Source organism: Lissotriton helveticus, chromosome 5_1 (genome assembly GCF_964261635.1).
Source record: "Lissotriton helveticus chromosome 5_1, aLisHel1.1, whole genome shotgun sequence".
NCBI classification, from domain to species: Eukaryota; Metazoa; Chordata; class Amphibia; order Caudata; family Salamandridae; genus Lissotriton; species Lissotriton helveticus.
Window position 1 is genome coordinate 1,003,367,169 of NC_136065.1, and position 22,877 is coordinate 1,003,390,045.

A 22,877-nucleotide genomic window follows, 5' to 3' on the forward strand; every position below is an offset into this window, starting at 1 on the left:
CGAAGCAGCAATTTGCCAATGAGCCTGCCTGTAATTCAAAGCAGTTGATGTGCAACTCCTCTTGATCTGTCCAGGGTCCCCCTGTTGATGAGTTGCCACATCTCGCACCCCATCTTTCTAAGCTTGCGTCTGACTCTTTCCCTATCTCGGGTTATACCCTAAAGATGGCTCTGCTATTCAATGCTTCTGCATTCTTTAACCAACATAGTAGTTCCTTCCTTGATTCCGGGGCCAGAGATAGCATCTGCGCATAGGATTAGCTTTGGCTCTGAGTCTTTGGAGGGCTCGGATGCATAAGGGGACTAGGTAGATAACTTGGATCGGTGAGGATAGGAGACCTAGAATCCTTGCTAGGGCTCTCAGATTGAACTCCTTTTCCCCTAACATTTTCTACAATTCTTGGCGCAGTTTCCTTAGCTTTTACCAGGGTAATTTAAATTCTGCCCATATCATTTTTATGACAAAGTTCAAGAACTGTGTTTCCTAGTTAGGGGCCATGCATGATTTTGTCTTGCTTATGACAAACCCCAAGTGTTCTAGTAGGCTTATGGTGAGGTCTGTATGCTGTGATATCACTTCCCTGAACTATGCCATTATTAAGATATCGCCTCAATAGAGTGTTAGTCTTTCTCCTCTCACTGAGTCAATCTGCTACTAGTCGAAGGACCTTGGTGAAGCACCAAAGGGCTGAAGAAAGACAGAAAGGGAGGCCACCAAATTGCCAAAGTTTGCCTCCCCAGGTAAATTGAAGACATTTTTGATGTGGCGGCCAGATTGGAATAGTTAGGTATGTGTCTTTGAGGTCTAGACGGGTTAGCCAATCCCCATTTCTTAATACAGCTCTAAAGAGGTGTACCACTTCCATTTTGAAATGGTGGTAAGCCACCCATTCGTTCAACTCTTTCAGGTTTATCACTGGTCTTAAACCTTTGTCCTTTTTTCCACCTCAAAGATGTTCCTGATGAACCCAGATTCCATGCCCTCTCAAATTGCCCCTTTGGTCAGTAATTCCTGTAATTCTTGTGATACTAGCGCTGTACCTCCCTGTGAGAATACTATTTCCTGTGGAGGTTTCTTTTGTAGTGATGTAGCAATTAATTTGATTTTGTATCCTTTGACTGTCTCTAGGACCCAGAGATCCTGAGTTACCATATTCTGGTTCCCAGAGAATTGGGCCAGTCTCCCTCCCACCTTTACAGGAGTATGTAAAGAGTCTTTGGTATTTCTTACATGTCGAAAACCCTCTTTGGCTTCGCTCGCCTCTATATCCTCTACCATGGGTTCTCTGTTTCTGTGGGTAGAAGGTGGAATTGGAAGCAATCACTGGGCTTGTACTGTGGATCCTGCCTGGCCGTCTTGTAGCTGGCGAGGATGGCTGTTGCAATGTGCGGTACCAATGCTGGGTTCCATAAAGAAAAGGCAGGTCCAGAGTGTGATTGTTCATGTTTGATAAGTGAGCTGGCACTTAGGAACATGCATGTAAGTGTAGGGTGATGTGTGGGTATTGGCTGGACTGTGAGAATGTGAACAAGTAGCTTGTTTGTGTGATTGTGAGTGAGTGGGGTGCAGGGTGCTGTTGGTGCTGGAGTGGTGAGTGTATGGGTTGGAAGCATGCATGAGAACATGCACGAGGCACAGGTGAAGGCTCCTTCCATGTTGTTTTGGAGTGCTGCAGCAGCAGCACAGGGTACTGTGGCCTGGGTTGAGGGCAAGGAGGGATGCTGTGTGGTAGCATAAGGTTGGAGTTGGTCCCAGGTTCCTGGCACTGGGCATAGTCCAGGAATGGACAGGCACAGATGCGCTTAATAGTGGCATGCCTTTTGCGTGCCAGCAGAGCACGTTCAGTGCTTCTGCGTTGCAGCTGCCATTAAGTAGGTACTGGGAGGAACACAGGAGTAGTGGGTAGGGCTGAGGAGAAAAGGGTGGCAGGAGCCAGAATTCAGGAGCAAGAGCCAAGAAAGGACCACTTAGGGAGACAAAAAAGAGCAGAAAACAGGCAGAAGAGGTAAATTAATGCAGTAAATGACTCAACAAGTCTCATAAGACAGGGATAAACAGAGCAGAAAAGGCGCAATCAAAGAAGAACACTTCTCAAAGAAGCACAAAGAGGCGCCGACGCCAAAGGTAAAAACAGAGCAGGAGAAGCAGTCAGAGTAGAAGACGGAGTGAGGCAGTATAAGGAGGAACAGGAAAAGACACAAGCAGAAAAACTGGAAGAAAAGAAAGAATCAGGTCAGAAAAATGAAGAAGAACCGAGGTCACACATTTGAAGATAACACAAGCAGAGTGAAAAAGAGAAACAGAGACAGAGGGAGACCAGGATAGAAGCAAGGTCGAATCTTCGAGGAGCTGGAGAAGGAGCTAAGGTAAGTCCTAAGAGGTTATAAATAGAAAATAGAATAGTTCATAATGTTTCAATTTGAAATCTAATAACAATTTAAAAACACAACTTTGTTGTCTTGTTACTGCAGCTGACATTTCTACTCTGGAGAATTTAATCACTGCTACTGGCTACTGCTAACTCTATCATTTGTTACGTAGGTGATGGTGATGTCCCTGAGTTTGATCTTTTGCTGGTTTCACCAACTCTCACCTCTATTTTGCAAATGCATCCTTGGTCATGGACCTTAAGTCATGCCAACAATTGCTTTTAAATTGAATGTGTTTTTAAAACTCGCTATTGCTTACTTGCATGCTAAAGTCAGGACCAGCTGCTGCTGGCTATCATGCTCACTCGGGAGCCAATCAGAGTGAAGGGGGCGGAGCTAACGCTGCCACTGGCTATTTCATAACAGACACGTGCAGCTGGCGCGCCAAAGGCAAACCGTCCGCGCCCTTCCAAGACCTGGGGCCTGTCGCTATGCCCCAAAAATTAGCTATACCGCCTCCGAGTTGATAGCATTGCACAAAGTCTCTGCCAAACTCAATCCCCTCACCTATTCCAGCTTGACTGAACAGGGGATTTTGGCGTCCAGAGCAGTTTTTCCTGAACTCTGTGGTACTCATAGGCAGCCGCGGGCCGTGGAGGGAGTTACGGAGGGGCATGGAGGTGGGGAGGTGAAGGGGCAGGGTGGAGGGTGCTAAAAACAGGCATATGGATCATTGCAGGTAAGTACACAATTTAATTAATAAAACGAAATTTGTAGCGCGCACTGCAAGGCAAAAAGCAATGCTCCCCCTCCCTGCCCCACCGTAACTCCCTCCACGGCCCGCGGCTGCTCATAGGGTTGGTTTTCCTCAGACTAAAGAGGGCAACAGTGCTCAGAAGTTTTCTGTTATATATTTAAACACCCGCTCGATGGTTAAGCACCAGATGGATATTTTTCTGTTGTTTAACAGAAATCCAGACTTTCTCCTGCTCACTGAAACCTGGCTATCTCAGGAGTCATCACCAGAAATTCTTGCTGCACTACCATTGGTTTACAACATCATCCAAGCACACCGTCCCCAGGGGAAAGTTGGCGGAGGAGTAGCTGTTGTCACACGCCATGACTGTAAATGTACTGTTCTAACACTGCTAGACCTACCTTTATTAGATAATCTGGTGATAAAACTTGAACAGAATCTGACAATACCCCTCTAGAATGTGTCCTGCTCTATAGGCCTACTCAGAGGATGCCCCTCTTCCCTCACTCTTTGGGTGAACAGGTTGCACACTTAGTTACTAACTATGGCAAAGTTATGCTGATTGGTGATTTTAAATATTGGGCAAAGGAAACATCTGGCGGCCCCCAATTGGCTGAACTTGCCGAGCTACCTATAGGACTAAACTTAACACAACAGGTGTCCACGGCCACTCATATCAAGGGGCATATCCTTGACCAGGTCTGGACAGTTAACATTACTATGTCCCCTGTATCAGTCTCACCGTGTACATGGTCAAACCACCATGTAATCAAATTCACTATTCATGATAATCTTTTGACCAAAACCCCCAGCTCAGGAGGGGGCACATGCAGAAAATGGAATAAGATTGAGAAACTCTAATTTCTTGACTCACTTGCTAACTCTACTCCTCCCGTTAACTCTTCTATTAACTTGGCTGATGCACAGTTAACTAGCTGGTTACTGGCTGCTAGCGATAAGTTTGCGCCCCAGGAAGATTCACGCCACTCGTCGACATGACGCTCAGAAATGGTTCTCTACGAGCTGAAAAATCAAAAACTAGCTCTGCAGCAAATGGAAAGAAAGTGGAGACGTACTAGCTATCTGAAGACAAAGGGCATTACTTGAACACCTTGAAAACATATAAAAAATCTATCTTGACTGCCAAAACGGCATACTTTTCTTTTAAAATCCTGTCTGTCACTAATCGTTCAAAGGAAATTTTCTCTATTGTGAATGAGTTGTCTAACCCTGACAGAATTTCAATCAAGCCTACCCCTTCCCAAATCTTTTGTAACTCATTAAATCTCTTCTTCATTGACAAAATAAAAAAAATGAAGTCCAGTATTCCGGTTCGCCAAAATCTGGATTCCAGCTCTTGTACCACCTGCAATCTTAGCACCTTTTCGCAATTCCCTACAATCTGTGAGCATACCTTTTGTCGACCTCCTTTCTAAAGGTAAATCTGGCTCCCCCACTGACGGCTGCCCTCTTAGCATTTTGGAGGAAATTTTTACTGCCCTCCCCCTCAATCATTTTAATGAGTCGCTGTCCAAGGGCATCGTCCCAGCAACTTTTAAGGAGGCAAGCGTCAACCCCCTTTTGAGGAAGGTGGGTGCGGATCCGCTAACTTTAACTAATTATCATCCAATCTCCCTTCTTCCTTACCTAGATATGGTCTTGGAAGCCTATGTTACGAGATGTCTCACCGATTTCCTGGAAAAATCAGAATTTCTTGATTCCCACCAAGCGTAGTTCCTCCCGGCTCATTCTACCGAGGCGGTGATCCTTACAGTGTTGGATACTCTACGTAGTGAGGTCAATGGTGGTTCCTCGCAGGCTCTTGTCCTGCTTGATCTTTCCGCGGCCATTGACATGGTTGAACATAATCTTTTGTTCGACTGTGTGAGGGACACAGGAATTTCGGGACTTGCTGTGGGCTGGATCAGCTCCTTTCTGGAAATTCGATCCCAGGAGGTCTGTACTGCCCAGTTTACTGCCCCCAGAAATAGAATTTCTTGTGGAGTCCCACAGGGCTCCTCACTTTCTCCCCTGTTGTTCAATCTTTGCCTTCTCCCTCTTGTCCGAACCCTGAAAGAGCGCTAAGTTTGTACATTTAATTATGCTGATGACTTTCAACTTATTTTATCCATCAACAACTCCTCTGAGTCAGTCCATGCCTTTCAGTCTACCATGCTGTTCATTAGTCAGTGGATGAACAGTAACCATCTAAAACTCTTTAGTAAAATTTTCACAAAAAGTACGATTACATTCATTTTCGATTTAACCCAATATGTAACAATTTACTCAAAGTAACACCCCCAGATTTGATCGAACTTTTTTATACCCCCGATTCTTTTTGCATATAGTTGTTCACTTTTCCTAACCCTTTTCATTTTCGCAAACCATTCCTGAAACGTTGGAACTTGTGGTGAGAGCCAATTCTGTAATAATAAAGATCTAGCAACGGCCATTATAATGTAAATCAATTTTGCCAAATAGCTTATAAGTGTACATTCAGGATCATATCCAAATAATATCCAAATAATAACATTTTTGCATTACATGGAATTAATATCCTATAATAAGTTTTTAGAAAAACGAAGATTGCTTCCCAAAAAGACTTGATTTTAGGACAAAACGCCATAATGTGAGACCAATTTGCCTGATCGCAGTTACAATGTCTGAAACAAATAGCAGCTGCATTGTTATACATTTTGGCAATGATTACTGGTGTGCGATTTAACAGCCATTTGCTAAAATAAAGCATTTGATGCCAATTGGCACCACGCAATACACAAAAATTAAACTGATTGATAGTTTTCTATATTTCAGTTGATAGTACTAGATTTTCCTGTGTATACCATTTACGAATAGCTTTAGAAGACAGCTCATCCTCCCAACTCTGTGTCAGGCACTGTTTCCATGCCCCAGGTTTCTTCCCCAGATCGTTAACAAAAAGATCTAATGCTACTGAAGAAGAATTATTAGTAATAGTTCTGGGGTCTAATTGCGTCAGAGTAGGATAGATCAAGTTAATATAGGACCCGATTAACAGAAAATTGCCAGAGATCAAACGTATCATATCATTAACAGTGAACCAGGTCCCATTCCCCAGAAAATCAGATAACGTTCTAAACCCTGCCTGACCCCAGTTTTCTATAACAATGGGATCAATTTTAATCCTTAAAAAAGAAAAAGCGCCAATTAAAGGAGTTGTTAAATGAAAAGGAGGGAGCGAATATCTCTTGTGCATAGCATCTCGCCGTTTAAAAAACCAATTTAGGGTCTTGTAACGGACAAATTTGGGTGATTTCAGCACAAGCGAAGGGGATGGAATCTGAATTTCTAAACATATTAAATCAAAAAAAAATTTAACAAAAACCCAGTACCTGGGTTTATGTTTTTAAATCTCTCTAGGTACTGCGCAAAGTATGCGTAATAATAATCTTTCAAATTTGGTAAAGAAAGAAAGACCTCCATATTCAATTTCTGCAGTTAGAATCTAATCTAGGCGTTTTTTTCGCCCAAATGAATGTGGAGAACATAGATTCTATTTTAGAAAAAAAGGAACCAGGCAAATAAACTGGAATTGTTGAAAAAAAGAAATTAAAGAGGGGGAGGATTAACATTTTAATCTAAGCAATTCGGCCAAGAATGGATAACGGCAAAGGGTCCCAACGAGCAAACATTAAGTGGACTTTTTTAATTAAAGGAACAAAATTGAGTGTATATAAGTCCTGGATAGTAGAGGAGAAAAAGATCCCCAAGTATCTTTTCAGTTTTGAATTGATGCAGCCTTGTAAATCTGTGTGTAAAACTGGGTCTGCGTCTCCACAAGCCAGTATTTCTGTCTTTTTTTAAATTAATTTGATAGCCTCCTATGGCTTCGAACTCTTCAAAATTTTTAAGAATGTGTGTCTGTGATATAAGGTCTGGTTTAATTAGTAACATAATATCATCTGCATATAGTTTGATCTTGGCCATGGCAGTAACCGGTGGAGTGATCTGAAGACCATTCCTAATAGCAAGAGCGAGTGGTTCAATAAAAAAAGCAAAAAGAATAGGTGACAAGGGGCAACCTTGCCTGGTGCCTCGTTGAACTACTATTGAGCCTGCTGATGATTTGTTTATAATTATATTTGCTCTAGCACCCGTGTACAGATTCTGTATCAAATTAATAATATGTTGTGGAATAGAAAACTTACTTAAAATGAAAAAATGGGTGTCCCATGCCACCAAATCAAAAGCTTTCTCTCCGTCCAATAAAAGAACCAAGGCCTGTATCCCACGTGATTCAAAATAATCTAATACCTCAACTAAAAAGTGTGTGTTTGTAAATAAATGTCTACCTATAATAAAACCGTTTTGGTCGGGATGGATCAACTCCGCCGTAAAATTATTGAAGCGAAGTGAAAGCAATTTGGTGGTAATTTTGTAATCTGAGTTTAGTAAGGTAATTGGCCTATATGAGTTCGGATCTTTTGGTTCTTTCACCTTTTTCAGAAAACTAATAACTGTACCTTCATGGAAGTATTCGGGAATTTGCCCGCCTTCAAGCATTGAGTTTAATAATGACAGAAATAAAGCACTAAAAGAGCTAAAGAAAACTTTAAAAAACTCTGAAGGGAGGCCATCAGGGCCACAGGCCTTGCCTAATGGGAGATCTTTTACCACTGCTTCCAATTCTACCCTAGAAAATGGTTTTTCCATGTGCAATTGATCATCTGAAGATAGACTAGGAATTTCGTGTCACCCTAAGAAATCGGACAGATTTTGATGATCGATAATGTGTTTTGTAGTATAAATTCTTTCATAGTGTTGAAGCATAATAGAATTCATTTCAGCCTGAATGAATGTATCGATATGAGTGGCGGGGTCTTTTAAGGAATTCATCATATTTAAAGCCGCCTGCTCTTTTACTTGCCAGGCTAAAAATTTCCCTGTGAAGTTACTCTCTTCGCAAACTTTTTGTGATTGTTTTCGGAAGACCTCTTCACTTTGTTCATAGTAATGGGCACTAAGCTCACGTTTGGCTTCCCTCAGTTGATTTAAAACATCGCAGGTTGGTTTACGATGATGTCGTGATGTGAGATCCTGAATTTTTTGTAGCAAAGAGTGCCTAATGTTTTTCACGGCAGACCACTCAGCCGCATCTTTGCTAATGAGTATACCTTGTATAAAGGCCTTTGAAAGAGTCCCAAATGATATGAAGGGGGGCCGTACCTGTGTTTCGATCAATATATTCCACAATCTCTAATTTTAATGCAGATACCCAATTCATGTCCTGTAAATACATTTTGTTAAACATCCATCTTTTTGAAACTTTAATATTCTCTTCATAATCAAAATTAATCATCACCATGGCATGGTCTGAAAAACCATTATGGTAGAATTTCTGAGAGCTAAATTTGAGCTGTCTGGAGGCAAGAAAAAAATCTATACGGGAAGAGGACTTAAACCTGCCTGACCAACAGGTAAACTCCAATTTCCGTGGATTTCTCAGGCGCCACGGGTCACACAATCCTAATGTTGATATATAGCTTAGCATAGTCCTAAAAGATTTAGGCTTAGACTGTCTTTTAAGGGATGAAGTGGAATCTAAATTAGGGTTCATAAGTATATTAAAGTCACCACCTATAATGATGTCTCCACCTACCAATAACAGAGATTGAAACAGACCGTCATAAATCTGGGGACTGTCTTCTATAGGGGCATAAAAACAAAGGAAGGTAATTGGAGTACGATGAGTTTTGAATTTACATGAAACCCAACACCAACGACCCAAGGGATCGCTTTCCGTCTGAACAATCTCAGTCTCTAAATTTTTATTCAGAAAAAGAGCAACTCCACGTTGTGAACCCGTGGCACATGAAAAACCCCGGAACGAAGCCCAAGTTTTAAACATCTTAAAATCCTCTTTTTTCGAAACAGTAATATGAGTCTCCTGTAACATTACCACTGCAGGATTTTCCGTCCTAATCCAAGATTCTATCGCTCGCATTTTTCTACCATTATTCAGACCATTCACATTAAACGATATCAATTTCAACCCCCTATTACCCGACATAGTACATGATTCACTGCAGAAAACAATACAAAGATCTTACTCACATAATGTCTTATTTTACATATGTATATACTAAAGTGCCTAGAAAATATTATTTTACAAAAAACAGTTCTACTGCAATCAACTTCAATTTTTTCACATTTTACCCCCAGTGTCCCAACCCCCACCCCCGCCTTCACCGGTGGCCATCTTCTTGCTACACTCACCCACGCCGGCCGCTGATTCTCTTCCCCTATCCTGGAGGTGTCTTGATGTAACACCCCATAGCCACCCAGCATCCCCTCCCTGACCTCCTACCACCCCTTTCCAATGTTCATTTAGCTGTCTTTAACCAGGCGACATTTTGCTAAGCAGGTCTTGTGCCTCTTCAACATCGGTCAATAAATGAAATTTGCCTTTGATCAACACCTTGAGTTTAGACTGTTGTGCGATTGACTTAAACAGATGTAGTATTTTTACGAACTCTTTTCTGCGGCGAGCCGCAGCCGCGGACATGTCTGAAAATATCCTGCATTTTGCTGTGGCATTCACTGCAAATTGACCTTGTTTAATGGCCCTCGATAAAATGGTCTCTTTTATACGAATGTCGGCAAAATTCAGCAGGATCGTACGAGGGAGGGCAGAATTAGGAAAAGGTTGAGCCGGTACCCGATGGGCTCGAGTGATCGTCAGGTCACCTTTAAACTCCGGTATGACTTCATGTAGCAGAAAAGAAGACACCCATTTGACCATGTCGGACCCCTCAATTTTCTCGGGAACTCCGACTATTCTAAGGTTTGATCGACGATTAAAGTTTTCAAGTTCATCAAGTTTGACTTCTAAGGCCTTAGAAGTTTTAGAGGCACTTTTGCCATCCTTTTTGACCTGGGTCATCTCATCCTCTAGGACTGAAATCCTAGCTTCGGCTTCCTGGAGGCAGGGGGAAGAGTGGATACAAGATCCTCGATTTTATCCAAACGATTCTGAATCCCGGCCAATTCGGCCCTTTGAAACTGCTTAACTTCGCGTATCTCATCTAGTATCAGATTTAGCATATCTTTGACTGATAGTTGCAGTGTCCCAACCGTCTGGGTGGTTTCTGAGTCCATAGTTAGAATAGGGCTTAGTGCTCCCACCCCTTCAGTTGTACAAGATGTCGTATAAGTGAGTGTTGAGCTTGCCGGATTGTCTGTATTATGCATTGAATCGGCTACCGCCCCTGCCAGAGAAGATACAGCCTTTAGCATTGAAGGATGGGACAATGATACATCAGCATTTAGTGATGGAACATCAGTCTGCAATGGCTCGGTATCAGAGACAGCGATTACTGGAGCAGGGCCGGGGTCTAGATCAGATATAATTGTAGAAGAGCTATTCGCAACTAATGAGTTGACCTTGGTTTCAAAAAGAGGAAACTGCTTCAATGGCTTATTGGTAGTCATAGTGTTTTTTAAATGTATATCAGTCTGCGTCAAATTGTGACTGGATGCACCCACTTGCACTGTCTCAGCTAAGATATTACCATCCAAAGTCTCTTGGTGTGCTTCTAAAGTACTGATGTTCCCAAATGTCTCTTCCACAGAGGTCAAAAAAGAATCCTCCTCCTTACCTTCTTCGGCGGCTAATCTGGCTGCTGCTGCTTCTTCTTCTTTCACTTGGAGGCGACGGGCTCTGGCTCTGGCTCGTACTCCAGTGAGTTTGCCCATTAGAGCGGCAGACTGCCGGTGCTGTTCTGTTCCGTTCCGTATTTCAGAAGAGTGTCTGGTGGAAGATGGAAAATGTAGTCTGCTTTTTTCTCCTTTTTTTTTTTTAATTTATTTTTATTTTTTCCCAACTGCAGCAACAAATGGTCCTTCAAGCGCTGAGTCTTAACTTTTCGAGCACCCAGAGCCTAGAACGCTGAACCCAGCAAACTCCGAGTCTCCACTTCCAGAAAGAGCCACCTGGTAGAAATAATGTCTGCAAAAGTGTCTGCTTCAGCACAGACAGACACAAAGCCTCAGGCACAGAGCATTGAACCAGTCGAATTGCCAAAAGAATGCTGCCTCCTCAGCCCAAGGTAGTGCACACAGCTGAGCAGCCACAGATCCAAGTCCACCTCTTGAGGAGTGACCCGCACTTTGGCACTTCAGCGCGGGGAAATGGAGAGTAGGTGCTTGCCGCGTGAGCCGCTCGGAGCGTTTTACACCCGCTCCAGCTCACGCTTCCGCTCTCGTCCCCGCTCTCATTCCGGATTCGAGCCTCAGACAGTCACAGGCAATTTTCCTCGGAACCTGAGAGCGATGGTACTACACCGTCTCAGCCACAGCCGAATCGCCGAACCGCTGAAATCTCCTCAGTTAGGTAGCAGCCGGTAGAGAAGGAGCTCTAAAAACCCAAGCCAGCAAGCATTTAGAAAAAGCCTTCAGGATGCCATCCGAACTCCGCCATGGCTATCGCGCTCAAGATGGGAGGGGCGTGGATCAGGTGGGGGATGCACAGGTGCTAGGTGGAGGCGTGGAATGCCACCATAGCGGCCCGACCTACAGCAATGCACATGGAAAGCCCCTTCCAAGTAACCATCTAAAACTCAATCCGGACAAAACGGAGTTGGTTTTAACAGGTGGTATCTCTAAAAATCCCTGGGGCCCTCCTTTCTGGCCCAGGGAGCTGGGTCAGTCCCCCTCTCCATCTAGCTCAGCCAAGAGCCTTGGGGTAATAATCAGTCAGGATCTCACTATGAAGCCTCAGATTGGGTCGGTGATCTCCACCTGCTTTTTCCAACTTAGGAAAATAAAAAAGATCTGCAGATTTCTTACCCATGAAGCTCGGATTCAGGTGAATATCGCCATGGTCATGTCCCATATCAACTATGGCAATTCACTATACTTCGGCATTCCCCTTTACCTATCTAAACATCTGCAGATGGTACAAAATCAGACTGCACGCCTGATTGTTCATCAACCTAGGCACCATCATGTCACTCTTCTTCTAAAGAAACTACATTGGCTCCCGGTGGTTCAGTGCTGTGCCTTCAAGGTTGGGTGTCTTATTTTTAAGTCACTCAATGAAAGAAGCCCTACATTTGTGAACAGCTTGATTAACAAGTACGCTCCACACACAATCTTCCATCAGCCCACAAGCAACTTTTGTCCATTCCCTCTTTCAAATTAAAGCACACTGGTGGTGCCAGGTTTGCTATTTTGGCCCCCATATTCTGGAACTCCCTCCCCTCTGAAATTCGCTTCTGCACCAATCTCCTTGGCTTCAGAAGCCTCCTTCAAACTTGTCTATTCCGACAGGCTCTTTGAGTAATTCTCCAGGACTTGGGTATCAATCAAAGTAGCGCCATGAAACCACCCCGGTGTACGTGCGCTTTACAAATTTTATTTAACATAACATATTTCCTCCACTCTCCTCTTGGTAACCCCTGCTGCATTTATGCATCCTTGAATTCGCCTCCACATCTCTTTTTGGTAGCCTCAGCGATGGTGTGAGAGGACTTGCCAAAAAGTTTAGGATTTATAGCCACATGCTCTTGAAACAGGATCTCCAATTTCTGGTCAATTAATTTGTACTGTTTCTACTCATCGCCTCTTGTAGTTACTAATTTGGCATTCTGATGACTTCTAAAGGTAAAATACAGTGGTTAAGTGTGGGCTTCTCCCAGGTTATGCAACAACGCTTTTGACTGATTCCAGGGCCTTTGATACTGCTGTTATATTCGGAGTGAAACTTTATTGTTTTATTAATAAAAATCATTACAATGGTAAACATGCATCAATAATAATAAAAACCTGTATCGATATTGCTAAAATATTTACACATTGTGCAAGAGACACGTGTTTTATCTCGGTACTGTGTTTTAGCTTCCATAAAAATGATTATATATATATATTTTTTCTTTTTTAAGAATCTTCCCAGGAGCGTCTAATTAGTCTGTATCGTCGCAGTAAATTGAAAAATAAAGTTCATCTATAAATAAATAAAAAGGACCTAAAAATCTATGTTTGTTGATATAATAAAATATTAACTTCATCTAGACAATACAACTTCATAGGGGGCAATTAAAATGCAGTTAGGAGCCGTGGTTGGCCCTTCTGGTTTAACGTCTGCTAAGGCCTATACGTCTATATTCGGAATTTGCAACCAATTATTTGCAATTTGTGATACATACCAAATCGCAAATTGGAAACCAGTATTTAGCAATTGTAAGCACTTATAAACTATTATGTGGAAACAATAGTGCTTTGTATGTATTAAATTGCAATTCAATATTTTCCACAATTCCCTAATGACAGTTTACAAAGTTATGTGCCTCGGCCCCTTATTGCTATTATTTATGACTTTTGCATTGTTACTAGATAATTTAAAATCTAATAGAGACAAATATGCAGTGTTAAAATATGTACTCTATTTTAATCTTTTTTTATTGAAGGCTAACTCCTGTTCTAACTCGCTCTTTTTGCTGCCATATCCTTTGCTGCATCCGATTGACATTTTATTATATGTGTCTAACTTCTTTTTCTGTTGCTATTAATTGGAAAACTGATATTTTATATCTAAGATGTCTTGGTTTGGAGTAATATTTTTAGTGCATCTGTTTTCATCTCGTTGGCACTGTATGCCAAAGGTTAATGAAATAAATACTTATAGCTCCTTTGAATTGTGCATACTTTAAATTAGGTCACTAATATCCTGTTTGACAACCTGGTCTGTAGTAATCCAAACTAACAGTGGTACCAGGAGAGGAATGATTTATCTACACGTTGGAAGAGTGCTGTCATCTTATGGATACTGCCTTCACTGAAAGTACAGAGCGATCAATTCACATACACACCACACAATCTGTGTATATGTAATTTAAACTGGACTTTCATCAAGAGAGGACAGGCTAGCACATGGGCAAACGGGATTGCTAAAAAAAATGAAATGCATGATGCCATTTGAAAGGTAGCTGCTGCAAATATTGAATTTTATGTGATGTACATGTAACATATGCCATGAGGTATAGGTATATATCTCAAACTTAATTCAGAGAGCCAGAGTTAAAAGCTTTGCCAGTAGGGCTTGTCATATGGATTTAATGTATTTCCACTGCTGAGCGAGTTGGCTGTGATGGAAATGGCTTCTTCAGTCACCCGGCGAAACAATCAATACGAAATGAGCAACTTGTACATAGAGTATATTGTATGTAAGACCCTTAAGATTTTTAAAATGCTCTTTTACTTTTCTAAATGTAATGTCCAAGTATTGTGATTATGCACTGAGTAATTCAACTCAGTGGAGCACCTCGATTTATTTTGTAATTTGAATACATCTGGGAAATAAGACTTTAATTTTAAAGAGGGCATCATTAAGGAAGCTCAGATATTGACATGTTGAAAAAGGCAAGCATGCTCACAGGTCGATTGCTCCCTGGTGAGACCTGCATATAAGCTTTTCGCCCCCCTGGGAAAGGTAACACTTTGAGAATGCTGTAAATCTGAAGTCCAGCACAATTTGGAAAAGAAAGAAAAGAAAATCCTCTTCAGTGTGTGGTGGCTCAGACATGGTTAGCAGCTGCTAAATTTGTAAGGTGACTGCAGTGACAAAATATATCTATGTGTTGAGAGATCCAGTTACAAAATCTGAATGCTTGTAATCACTAGAGTATGCATTCCAAATGTAGTCTTCTATTCTTGTGTCGATTGTCTCTGTCCAAGAACCCATCTGTGCTGTATCTTTTCCCAAGTAAACCAATAAAACTAAAAAGGGGGTAATTTAGGCTTTGTCAGGATTAAAGATTTACTGTAAATTGGCAGCTCAGATGTGTTTTATCAATCTTCAAGCGGCTCAATATTCAGCAGATTGCAGGGCTGTTTAGCACTTTTTAAATCATGTTTTGAACAGTTGGCTACTATTTAATTCTATGTGATGGACCATGTTAATAACACCCCTGTCACCTTTGAAGCTGCTACACAGACTTGTATGCCCTGGTCAAAATGTTCAGCGATCTCAACATTCTCCGGCCACTGGAATTAATAAGACTTCTTCTCATATAAATGCACCATTATCAAAAACTAATTCAATTTCCAAAAGCCTTATATTACTTAATTTAATTACAGCTTCCTACCCAAGCTACTCGTTATACACTGGGTTGACCAGCATCCCTCAATTAATCGTGAAAAATCACACAAGATAAGGATTTTATTACCTTTATTAATAATGCTGTTCACTGGTTGCAGTCCAAATTAGTAGGCTGTGACGTTGGGTTTTCTGATGTGATAGCGACCAGGAGTTTTGAATGGATTGGGCGTTCTGTACTTGCTGCCCTTTATTGTGAGTGGCAGATTTCGCCTAAATTATCTGGGTCCATAAACTCTGGACCCGACAGTTCTGGGCCTAGAGGCACCAGACCTCTCTTTTATGCTGCAGAGACAGGGGTTGCGGGTAGAAGCACATCCCCCATCCTAACCCTGCAGGAGTATGGGGGGAAGGCGTTCTGAAGCCTGCTTGACCCGATACCTCCTCACCCCACTCCCTCATCCTGCACAAACTGCTTACACTTTCTACACTGCCTGCAGTGGAGTAGTGTTGCTCAATGGTTAGAGCGGCAGACCCTGATGCAGAGGTCTGGCCCGGGACCTGGGTTCAATTCCCGCATCGGCGGGTCTTGGGCTCAATTTCCTCAGACCTGATAATTCTCGCCTCGATGCCTATTCTAATCCTGGGTCCCACTCTGCAACTCTCGGCAATAGCTTGCTTAATCTCCACAACGGCCCCAACAGCGCTAGGATGCCTGGCTTCACCTTGGGGGTGCCCAGGAGTGGGCACTTCACAAGGAAAAGCCAGGAAGGGTTCCACAGTGGTATGCATACAAGTGCCTTGAGACCCCTTCGCACAAGCACTACATTTACATTTACATTTACAATAGGCAGAACATGTCAATTGTTGTCTCTCTGGAATGAGGGAAATCTGCAAAGGAATGGACCTGGTATTGCCCTACAGATTTCCCCATTCTATGGGAAGAACTTGTAATGAGGGATATCAGCCAGAATTAGAGATTCTGGTCGCTCGGTATTCCAGCACCTAATTCTGAAATAGACCTAATCAACTTTTTACTAATGCTGACAGATCTGCTGTTATGACTTATTGGCACCCTCTGGCTTCAAATGGATTTTCTGGCTTATCATCTGTGGAAGATCATGGCTTACTTTAATATTTTCCCCTAGATTTGTCAGTGGGTTTAAAAAATATCCTTATGATTTTATCAGAAAAGGCTTACAAAATGTTCCATTCGCTCTTTTAAATTACATTTACAACATCTTTTTCTGTATTGCAGACCTTATTCTATTTGTTGATGCATTTTGTCTTAGTTTGCCCAACATTATGCAGTGTTATCCCATGAAATGTGGCTGTGATCCCTTCAAAGTGGACCGATACAAATTAGATGTTATTTGGCAGAAAGCTTTTACAAGACACCTGGGTGATAGATATGTTGTTTTGACGCAAATTGATCCATGTATCAGCTACTATGTCCCCTTCTGCTAGATCTAAGGGGGCCGTAAGTGTGTTGCTCAAATTCAACCTCATATGTATTGTGACTGAAAACATTACTTTTTCTGAATACTCTGGCTCTAGAAATTAAATGTTATAGCACACTGAAAACTTTACTTTTTCTGAATACTCTGGCTCTAGAAATTAAATGTTATAGCACACTGAAAACTTTACTTTTTCTGAATACTCTGGCTCTAGAAATTAAATGTTATAGCAATCATAAAGTCATCACTGTATGTTTTTACAGTGGTTATTTTGGTAAATCTCTTTCTCCTAATTGTTTAGAGATTGACTTTCATGATTATGGGTGATGGGATGTTTTTCATGATTATTCAGGCTTTAAATATAGACAAGGTGGTCCAGTTTGTTAAAGATTGTTGCTACTTTTAAACTAATTATTGTTAACTCACATATGTCTGACATTAAGTTATGTATCTCCACATATACAGCCAGAGCACCATATGGCATAACAGAGTTTGCTCCTTCTTCATATGATCTACTTCACAAGATGGCTTTAGGATAGTTCCTACTATTATGAGCTATCATAACCCTTTATTGACAACCTTTACTCTTTTCTTCTTTCAAAACATCTAGGCACTGCCCTTCCAAAGAGAGAACTGATCAGTTGAGAATCACCGTGATCACTAATAAGGTAATTGCTCTTTCTTTGCACACTGTTATGACATTTTGGGTGACATGTTATGTCGCACCGATGATCTCTCTGGATATGCATTACTCTTATAATCTCTCATGCTTCTGATGGTGCCTAGTTCCTGCAGTTTTAGGCTTATTGATAATTCTTAGGATGTTTGATATAAAATGCAATGTAATAAAGTGCCATGTTGTACCTTAAAGAGTTTGCCTCAGGATACAGAACTAGTTGCTTGTACTAGAAAATTATATGAAGCTTGTATTCCAGCCTCAAACAGAGTCGTAATTAATGAGCCTTGAGGCAAATTGCTTTAAGTCTCAATTCAATAGATTTTTCCGCTTTTTGGACAATAGTTACCAGCTTTACACTCCCTTGCAAAGAGAATCATGCTCCTGGTGTACATATACTAGAATCTACATGAGTTATCAATTTTCTTTTTAATATGAATCATGTCCTATCTATAACTTTCCTAATTCTAATAACTTCTTGTCTTTTGATGATCCTCACTGCTTTTAAAAAATCTGATATAGGTATTTTGCCACACTGGTGACAATTGTTTAAACACATCAGTGCAAAACAATTTACCAGATTCCTGACATGGTTTTATCATAATTAATATCTTTAAGCAAAAGGATAGGAATGATCCAAGCATTATCGTACAACTTCCCTTCTAGATTCCATCATGAAGGTCATTGGTAGATTCCTGATGTCACAAATTCAAGTTCTAAAGGGCTTGTTACACCTAGCCTTTAGGGGATTAAACTCTGACACTGAGTGTATCAATCAGCATATGTTGTAGGAAATTAAGGTCAGCAAAGGGGCTGATTGTAAGAGATTGACTTTATCAAGCATATGCATAAGCATCTAACTACAACAGTTAATTTTGCTTCTCAGGTGGAATGTACTGGATCTTTTCCATCTATGAGAGGAGAGGTCCAGGGTTGAGTTTGGACCCCCTTACTCTTTTGAATGTGTATTAACCTTCTTGAAAGGATTTTGAGGCAGTATGGGAAGGGAAGGCCAGGAATAGGTAGAAAGTATATTGTGCTGCTCTATATGCTGATGACCTAGCTCTTCTTATTTCTAGGGCTAACAAGGGCATCTATAACAGAATTTTTTTTACTATCTTCATATTTCATAAAACACACAAAAGGGGATGAGAGGAATGCTTGTAATACGTCTAATTACTGACAATCACAGGGGAAGCTTTACAACGCATTGTTCTTTTGTCTAGCCTGCCACCTCAGTACGGAACCAGCTATATTCAAATCAGTCTTGACCCTGCTCCAAAAACAGCAGTCCACCCCATCTGCCAGGCCAGGACCTACCTGAACAGAAACACAAGCAACCCAAGAGCGGTTTCACCCTGATCGGGGCTCCTCAGTCCAGCGCATCTTGGCTCCACGGTCACAGTGAGCAAGGCACCCATGTCTAGGAATAACCCTAGCCACTTAGGGCAAGGCATACAGCACACACAATGTGATGGAAGGAATGCTCACAGTAAGTCCAACCATTGGCAATCACTTGGGTTAACTTTGCAACCCATCGTTCTTTTGCCCGCAAAGCCACCTCTGCTTGGACCCAGACAAATGCAAATCATTCTTGACCCTGCTCTAACAGAAACATTCCAGCCTGAGCTGCCATGTCAGGTCCTCCCTGAACAGAACACAAGCACCTGATTGGGGCTCGACAGGCAGGCTCAGTTTGACATTTCGCTCCATTGTACAGTTGTCTCCCTCAATGACAATTTGTTTGCATAGAGATCTAATAGAGCTATGTGACCGTGTTAACTCGTCTAGACAAAAAAATCCTGCATTAGCTTTGTCTGGAACTTTGATTCTGTCCTTCACAAGAAATGTATCATTCCTGAAAGGAGAGCCGTTATAGGCCACTAGGCCTAGATTTTCATATTGTCTTTCTTTACCGTCTCCAATGGCTTGTTATGTTGCCAGATAATTTCTGAAGTCAGAGGTGGAAGAGAAGGAAACAATTATGATGTCAGATTGTTGTACAGTTTTATGATGGTGATTATGTTGGAGTTCGTGAGTTCGTTGATGATTTAATATATTTGCTCTTTTATGATTCGCCAGGAGATGTATGAGTGTTAACTTGTTTCTACCTTGTATATGATATCTAGTAGATGTGCAATGTAATGTATTAAGCCTCGTTGGTGATTCTTCAAAGAAGGAACCGAAATAAACTAACTTGAATTTGTAAAATCGTGATTCTGCACGTCATAATGCAAGTGTGCAAGAGGTATTGGTGATAGCAATAATTTGAGCATGCAGTGAAATTTTAGGTTACTGATAACTTATACACACTTGTGTTAAGATATTGTTTGCCCCTGCACACCTTTCCATGATACAAACCTAGAGCTTACCACCCTGCTTTGTGGTTTTGCACCAGTTTTTGCTCTAGCTTTGCTTTTCGCAGACATCCATGTTCTGTTACAATCCGGCACTCAAGTGCAAAAAACAGGCAAAAAACTTTCTGTAGTAAATAATTATCACTTGAACTAGGTATTTTCTTAGTTTAACACGTAATTATGTGCAACACTGAAGAATGATACTTGTTTTATATGCATCATTTCTGAATTTATTACAGTTTGCACTCAATTTTACGACAGTCAAAAGAAAGTGCCAGTGCGAATTGCACTCGACTAGTGGGGGAAAACAGTAGTTCCTTTGATGTACTTTGGTGAATTCGTAAGGTTTTAGGATAAACTGTACCCGAACTAAAAGAGAAAATAAATACATATATAAGCATATGTCAGTTATAACAAAAAACACGGAACCCTTAAACAACATGTAGTCAAATCATTAGTTTAGAAAAGTAGGTGAAAAGTCGGCAGCATGGCAATAAAATAATTAAGCCACCAGACATATCATTTATTTCTGTATATCAACTGCTCCACCTCATAACAGCCTATTTCTGGGCATGCACAAAAATGTGACGGGATGTCCTCACACACCACCAGGTGTCATGCTTCATCATAGGACCCGCTTTAATGAAGAGCGGTCCTACACCTGAAATCGGTCAGCTTATATAGCTGCACCATCATCCATCTTGATCTATTTTTACAAGCTGGACCACAAGCGAACAAAATGTAAAAACCTATGTGGGTGGACTTTTCTAAACCAATCAAATATGAATGTTATTTTTTCTAGGTAAATTTATGTTTCTTCACTATCCATTGCCCCCCTTAAAATACCCTAAATTGCCCCTCAGAAATACAATTGTAAACTAGCATATATACTTGTAGATCAAGTCTTAGAACATATCTGTTTCTGACAAACCCATTAATAAACTTATGAAGGATTCACAACAAACTATTCAATTTCATCTCCTTCTCCATATGAAACATTTCAGATCATAAATTAATGAATCTATTTGTCTTCTGGCATTGATCCTATTCCCGTGGGCCTAATTAGGGAATGTTCACTGTGTGCTTCCTCATTCCTTTGAGCCTTATTTATGTCTCCTGCTCGAAAGGCTCAGCTAAATGTCTTGGATCTTTCAATAACACACTGCAAGAGACACCAGAATGAGGATGATCCTGACAGCCACACATGGCATATCTAATGTTAATTTCTTGGTCAAGATTAAGATATTAGGAATAGAAGCAATCATCTATCTTGAAAATAACGTGCATCTGTACACTTTTCTAGGTACCATTAAAAACAGGCATTCATTCAAGCAAAAAATAATGAGTCATTATTTTCGGGAAAAAATTTGCATGTCTTGCCTCTGTAGCTATGGTCGACAAATCACCTTACATTAAATCCTATTTTGCTCCCCCTGGAGAAATTTGCACTAAACTTGCGAGACAAAGTGTTCCGTAGGTAATCATTAGTTGTGCCACATATGGTGCAGATTTCTCAAAGCAATAAAACAATAGAGGGGGGCTTGTGCCCAAGCATTTTAAGCCATGGGTTCTCCAATTGGAAAATGTCTCTGCATGTAACTCTATAAACGTTGACAAATTTTGACTAAAGATTGATCTTTCTTATATTTCGTACCTTTTTTATTATTTGGTGAAATTCTGACTACCTGTATTTGAGCTGCAGGTCCAGGTGTTACTCTTCAGTGCAAATGTGCCCACTATTAAGATAAATATAAATTCAGTGCAAAAACCAAACGTTAAAGTAATTTTATAGTTGGGTGTTGAAATCAGACAAAAAAAAAATACTGAAATTTACCAGTTATGGTTCAGTCAAGTAACTAAAACTTTCACCCCCTTGGCACACTGCTTATGATCTCACATATTACTTTGGGGACTGCAGTACTCATTAATAATTTGAGCAATATTGCTTTTCAACTCTAATGAGTGATATCATCAGTGATGTCAATGATGGCCAGAGTCGGACTGGAAACTGAAAGCAGCCCTGGCAATTTTGTCAGACTAGCCCCCTGTGCGGTGGGTTCGAGTGTGAAGCAATGCCTCTTTTTTGACTGGGGGCCGATACTACAGGACTGCTGCAAGACTGGCCCCCAGAAACAAAACCGGCCTTCACCCCTGAAAAATGGACCCCCACTCTTCCAGCCTGCCTGGGAAATGCCGATGCACGGTACGGCCACTACAGCCCTGATGATGACTTTTAACTTGTCATGAGTGATGTAGTAAGTGAGGTCATAAGCAGTGCATGATGGATGAGCAAGTTATAGCAAATTGACCAAATTATAACCAGCATATTTCAGTGATTTAGGGTTTTTTAAATATTAGTTATCATCTCATCTCAACAATTAACAATATTATAATTTTAAACTTTGTTTTTTGCTGTCAATTTCAGTTTTTTTCACATTTTAAATTGATCCAGCACCCAACCCCCAGCAAGTGCCCAACTACAATGCGCAAGGCCGGGCCCAGACCGTGCTCACTGGGGGATAGCCACAAGGCCTGACCCTGTGCCCAACCCTTCATTGGCGCCCAACTCCAGCTGCGTTTGGACATTGGCTATGCGCAGCAGGAGTTACCCGCTGGTCTTGGCATCAAGGCCATACCCTGCACCAAACTCTCATCAGGTGGCAGTCAACCCCTGCTGCTCACAGTCTCTGGCTGTGCACAGCGAGGCTTGGCCACTGGGCATGCACCTAATCCTCTGTGGGAGTTGCTCTGTGGGCACCAACCCACCATTAAGCACAAAGTGACCAGCAAGGGTTGCCCTCTGAGCTTGGTGCCAAAGCCAGGCCCTGCAGTCAACTCTGCCTGTGTGGGAAACCCCTGCTGTGCACAAAGTTTGTCTATCAAAATTATTTACTGTTCTAAAATTTGGGATCTATTCAGCGACTGAAAAAATGGGTAGGGTGAGTAAACAGATGCGGCAATGGGATTCCATACTTATGCAGACATCTTTCTCTATAACTATTTTTTAGCTCTTTTAAAACACATTATGCCTCAAATGATAAAAATCCTATACCAACTCTCATATTTTTAAACCCCTGGCTTTGTTCCTGCATTTACTTCTCAGTGCTCATTACTTCAGCCTGGTCCCTAGGAAGGGCTATAAACTCAACAGCCCCTATTGCATTGAATTAGTGTTCACAAGTGCCTGG